The following is a 6,000-nucleotide window of genomic DNA, read 5'->3' as shown; positions in this document are numbered from 1 at the left end:
TAACATCATTGATTCCAAATTTAACTTATCTGTTCTTAATGGTTTAGATTTGAATCGCAAGCGGAACTTGACACTATTGATTCAAATCTACCTAAGTTATTAATTTCATAAATATTAATTTCCAAAATTAGCTTCTAGGACTGCATGGCGAGGCACATGACCTTCTTGGATATGGGAGCAACCACCACCGCGTAGGCAAAGCCTTTTAAAGAAAGCTAATATTTATTTCCTTAAATAACTCTAGGTTAACCAAAAAGAACAATCGAATCACAAATTCGAAAAAGAAGAAAACTGTAATGACCCAATTTTCCCTATTTGAAGTTCTAAATATCCTTAAAAATATTTGGAAATGCTTTTAAAATATTCTAGAGATTTTTAGAAATTTTTAGAGTATTTTTACGTAATTTTTGGAAGTCGTTTGATATTTTTACTAAACGAAAGAAGTTTTGACAAAAAAATGTCCAAGCCGAGGTTTGAACCAGAAACCTCGGGTTAAGCAAAGATTCGCTTAAACAACAAACCAGCTGAATGTTTCTTAATTAAACCTACAATGAAATATATTTAAGTTGTAATTGATACAGAAATACCTTAGTTTTAAAAAGGTTGCAGAAAAATGGCCGAGCCGAAGCTCGACCCGGCGACTAGGGGTTTCGGCGGATACGCAGATAACCAGCTGTACCAGCGGGTTATGTTAATTAAGGAAAGAATGGATTATATTTAAGGTCTAGTTAATAAAAACCCTAGTTATAAGAGAAGGTTTAAGTTTTTTTTTTCCCGAACCCTAATCCCGTTTTCTATTCTCCTCTCACGCACGCGCGGCGCGACGATTTTCTCCTCTCGGGCAGAAACACAGCGAACCTAGGGCACGCCTCCGGCGCCGGCGAAGGGCTTTTCTGGCCGGTCTTCACCCGTGTGTGACCACCTCGACGAGGGGAGCTCGGAAACACAAAGAAGCCGCCGAGATACGAAGTTCTTCGAACCCTAGAAGCCTTTTTCCTTTCGGTTTGAATTCAAGAACGCGCTGTAAGTACTACTCACCTATGGTAGGAGTTGCTCCGAGCTTCGATTTGATTTCCTTGCTTGCGGATTTTGCTGTGCCGAGTGGATTTATATGCTAGGGTTTCTTCCTTGCTTCCGGATTTCACAGTGCCGAGTAGAAATACATGCTAGGGTTTCTTTCCTTGCTTCCGGACTTCACAGTGCCGAGTAGAAACATATGCTAGAGTTTTCTTTCCTTGCTAGAGGATTTGATTGGGTTCTTGCTAAGAATTTATTAAGAGTTTAATAGGAGTCTTTCCTTTAATTGCTAGAAAAATTAGAGGTTGCTCACGCTATTTGTATTGCTGGATTTAAATTAGTTGCCCTTCCTGTTAGCAAGTGCAGAACCGGGTTATGTCCTTTCCTATTAGCAAGTGCAAACTTAGTCTAGCTTCTTTAAGCAAGTGCAGATTCGTTTATGATTTAGTTTTGTTTCTAATCGCATTGTAAATTTAGTTTGCTTGGTTATTTCATAAACATGAGCCGTTATGATTTGTTGCTATGTGAGCATGTGCAGGATTCACCCTTACTGTCAGTAGAAGCAACCTTTTCTTACACTTTGTTTAATTGGAAATAATTCAACATAGGTAGATTTAGTGATGCATGCTTTGGTATATCATGTGTAGATGCTTGATAGCAGTAGTGACCTTTCCTATGTTTCGGGTTCCATGAAGGGTACACATTTCCAATTATGTTAATGATTTTATTTGGTTCTATAGTCCTGTGAAGGTTGGGAATTGTATAGCTTGAAGGGTTGGTTAGTTTCTTTGCATTTCAATTGCTTAGTTTCCTTTGTATTCAACATGCAAGTCAGTCGCCGAATTTCACAGCTTTGCTTTAAGTAGGAAAGTTTCTTAAATAAGCATGAGTAGCTCATTCTCCAAGAACAACCCTTTTATTTAGTTAGAACGAGTTTAGTATTTTCCTTGCAGTTCAAAGAGCAAGAACAACCTTCATTTAAAGTATGTAGTGTTAGTTTCTTGAATTTCTTGAACATGAACAGCTATTAAGCTTATCTTGTAGTTTGATTTGCTTGCTTTATTTTTATAGCATGCTCAGTTAGTTGTAATTCTCTACTTGTTAGATACACTTGCAGTATTCGAATAGCATGAGCAGTATCAAATTATAATTCAGTTTCTAGTTTCCTGTTTTGATACATATACATATATATGTGTTAGTTAGCTTTTAATAACTCTTTAATTTGAAGCATATAGTTAGTTGTTTTTGCTATTTTAATAAGATGAATAGCCATGTATTTTAGTGGAATAATTATATGCCCTATTAAACCTTTTGAGGATTATGGGTAACTACAAGTAAGAAAAAGACAAAGGTCTAGTTAGAAAAGATAACAAGTAAATTAAAGTAAGAGGCTAGTACCCGACTTTCGAGGTTGTCGTTAAACAAATCCAGGTGACCAATTCCGAGGTGTTAGCCCTGGTAAGACCGATGTTTTTATCCTCATAGGACTGGAGGATCGCTACCCCAGTCACTATTAGAGAGCGCGCATAAGATGGTACTAAGCCTGTGCCCAAGAAAGAGAAGAAAAAGAAGAAGAAAGCAAAAGAAGAAGAAAGAAAAGTAAAAGTAAAAGTAAAAGAAATTAAAAGATTAATTTCAAGTATAAAGCTATAAGTAAATGAAACAAGTACCACCTATGTTTAGAATCAACAGAAGTTTAGTTCCTTTAATTCTAAGCATACAGCATGAGTTTCATTACTTTTCTTATCAGTTTAGTGAGCATGTTTAGTTTTATTTCCAGTATTCAGCTTTATTCTGGTATATCATGAGTATGCAGTTTATTTGAGTACTTTGCTATTAGATGAGTACATGTAGCTTTTCTTTTAGCATTTCAGTTTCAGTATCGTTTGCATTTTTATGCACTTCGAGTTTTTATGAGATAGTTTAGTACTTACTAAGCGCTTCGCTTATAGATTTCTTTTTCCTCCTACTGCAGATAAAGGAAAAGCTAAAGTATGAAAGGAAGGCGACAAGGTGGTGGTGATGAAGGTGTGTGATGGCTGGACTATGGGGAGATCAAGAGTTTGTTAAGGAATTATCAAGGCTTTCCTATTTAGAGTTCTTTTAGTTTAAATACTATTATGAAGTTGGGATTGTAATTGAGTTTATTCCGTACTTGTAGCTCGATATGTCCTATTGTTGGAGTTAGATATTTGTTTACTATTGCTAGAATAGTTTTCTTTTACTTACTGTGTTATTATTACTGCGTGGGTGTGGAAAAATATGTTCCAGCTGCCTGTGGCTGTATATATAGTATTTGTATTGTTGATTTGGTCACTGGTACAGGGGAAACTCTGCCGAAATTTTTCGGTAGGAATTCCTCTAGGACCGTGATAAATCTAAGTGTCGCTAATAATAGCATAAGTGACACTAGTGAGTAGAGTAGTAGTTAGGTAACGGTCACCCTTAGAGAGTAGTAGTAAGAAGGGTGGTCGTTACAAAAACACAAACTCGAAAAAACTATTTTGAAAACTCTAGAATCATATGCCTCTTGTGTTTGATATTTCCAAAAATAACAATACAAAGAAAACTAGTATGATGCGGAAAACAATTACTAGTTATACCTTTCTTTGTAAACAAAAATAACCTCTTGATCTTCTACCGTATTCCTCTTCTAACCTCGGACGTTGTGTGGGCAACGATCTTCCGAGACGAGAACCACCAAGCACCTTCTTCTTCCTTCTAGGTTTCGGCCACCACAATTCTCCAAGAGAAGTAGAGGTCCAGCCATCACCACCAAGCTCCAAGGGATGCAAGAAACAAAACCTTCTTTCTCTCCTTCTTCTCCTAGCTAGAACCGGCCACCATCAAGAGCTCCAAGAGGGGTTGCCACCGGCCACAAGAAGAAGAGAAGAGGGAGAAGCTAGGGTCGGCCACCAAGGAGGAAAAGAGAGGAGAAGAATAATAGAGTTGTTCATAATTAAAGCACCTTTACCCCCTCTTTTATAATCCTTGGTTTTGGCAAATAAGGAAATTTTAATAAAAACTTCCTTAATTCTTTTGCCATGAAAAAGAAAAATTATTTTAATTAAAAATAATTTTCTTCTTTTAATAATAATGGTCGGCCACCACAAGCTATAAACAAGGAGAGTTTTAATTAATTAAAACTTCCTAATTTGTCTCCAGAAATTTATAAAAAATTCTCCAATAATTTTATTCCCTTCATGATTGGTTAGTAAAAAGGAAATTTTATAAATTAAAATCTTTCTTTTAAACATGTGGATAAAAAAAAAGTTATCTCTAAAAATTAAAATCTCTTTTAATCTACAAATAAGGAAAGATATCAAATCTTTTATTAATCTTTTGTAGAAACTTATAAAAGAGAATATTTAATTTTTAAACTCTCTTTTAAATCATGAACATGGTTAAAAAGGAAAGTTTTCTCAAAATTAAAATCTTCCTTTCAATCTACAAATAAGGAAAGATTTCAAATCTTTTCTTAATCTTTTGTAGAAAGCTATAAAAGGAAATATTTAAATTTTAAACTCTCTTTTAAAAATAAGATATCCACATAAGAAATAATTTTAACAAAAATCCCTTTTTAATATGATGTGACCGGCCACCTAAGCTTGGGCTCCAAGCTATTGACCGGCCACCTTAAGGCTCAACCTTTAGGCTTGGCCGACCCCTATTGGTTGGGTAAGAAGGTGGGTATGTGGTGGGTATAAATCTCTATATACAAGAGGCTACGATAGAGACCGAGAGGAGGAATTGGTTTTGGTCTCCCGATGAAATTAAACATCCCGTGTTCGCCCTGAACACATAACTTAATTTCATCAATAATAATTCATTCCACTAAAGAACTATTATTGAACTACCGCACCAATCCCAAATTACATTTTGGGCTCCTTCTTATTATGATTGTGTTAGTCTCCCTGTGTTTAAGATTATAAATGCCCACTAATTAAATGAGTTACTGACAACTCACTTAATTAATATCTTAGTCCAAGAGTAGTACCACTCAATCTTATCGTCATGTCGGACTAAGTCCACCTGCAGGGTTTAACATGGCAATCCTTATGAGCTCCTCTTGGGGTCATTCTCAACCTAGATTACTAGGACACAGATTCCTTCTATAATCAACAACACACACTATAAGTGATATCATATCCCAACTTATCGGGCTTATTGATTTATCGAACTAAATCTCACCCATTGATAAATTAAAGAAATAAATATCAAATATATGTGCTTGTTATTATATTAGGATTAAGAGCACAAACTTCCATAATAACTAAGGTCTAGTTCTTTTATCAACTCAGTATAAAAAGAACTTACCTAAAATGGTCCTACTCAATACACTTAGATTGTACTAGTATAATTTATTAGTCAAGATAAACTAATACCTAATTACACTACGATTATTCCAATGGTTTGTTCCTTTCCATCTTAGTCGTGAGCAACTATTTATAATTTATAAAGAACTGATAACATGATCTTCTGTGTGTGACACCACACACCATGTTATATACAATATAAATTAATTGAACAACTACATTTATCATAAATGTAGATATTTGACCAATGTGATTCTTATTTCTAGATAAATGTTTATACAAAAGCTAGGCTTTTAGTATATACTCTAACACTTTGGTTAAGATGCATTGAAGAGTGCATGTTACTCCGGCGTCAGCTTCAATCTTCTTCATAAGGTTGTGCCCCAATTCTCGCATGATACTTGTTTTCCAGCATCGTCGAGTGGGAGTGCGAGGCTGGTTTGAATGATCATCCACATCTTGACTTATGTCTTGAGGTGATACTACATTCGCCCCTTCCAGTAACCAAAATCCTCACCGGAGAAAAGAGGTGGGTGTGCTGTACTGTAACCTTCTTGGTGGGCCATTGAAGAATCTCACATAGACAAAAATAATAAATCTTGTCTCAAGACTTAGTCTTGGATTAATGTGGTAGGAGATAAAATAAGGGTGTTTCATGAATTTTGAG

This window comes from Zingiber officinale, chromosome 3A (genome assembly GCF_018446385.1).
Source record: "Zingiber officinale cultivar Zhangliang chromosome 3A, Zo_v1.1, whole genome shotgun sequence".
Lineage (NCBI taxonomy): Eukaryota > Viridiplantae > Streptophyta > Magnoliopsida > Zingiberales > Zingiberaceae > Zingiber > Zingiber officinale.
This window is presented reverse-complemented; position numbering follows the sequence as displayed.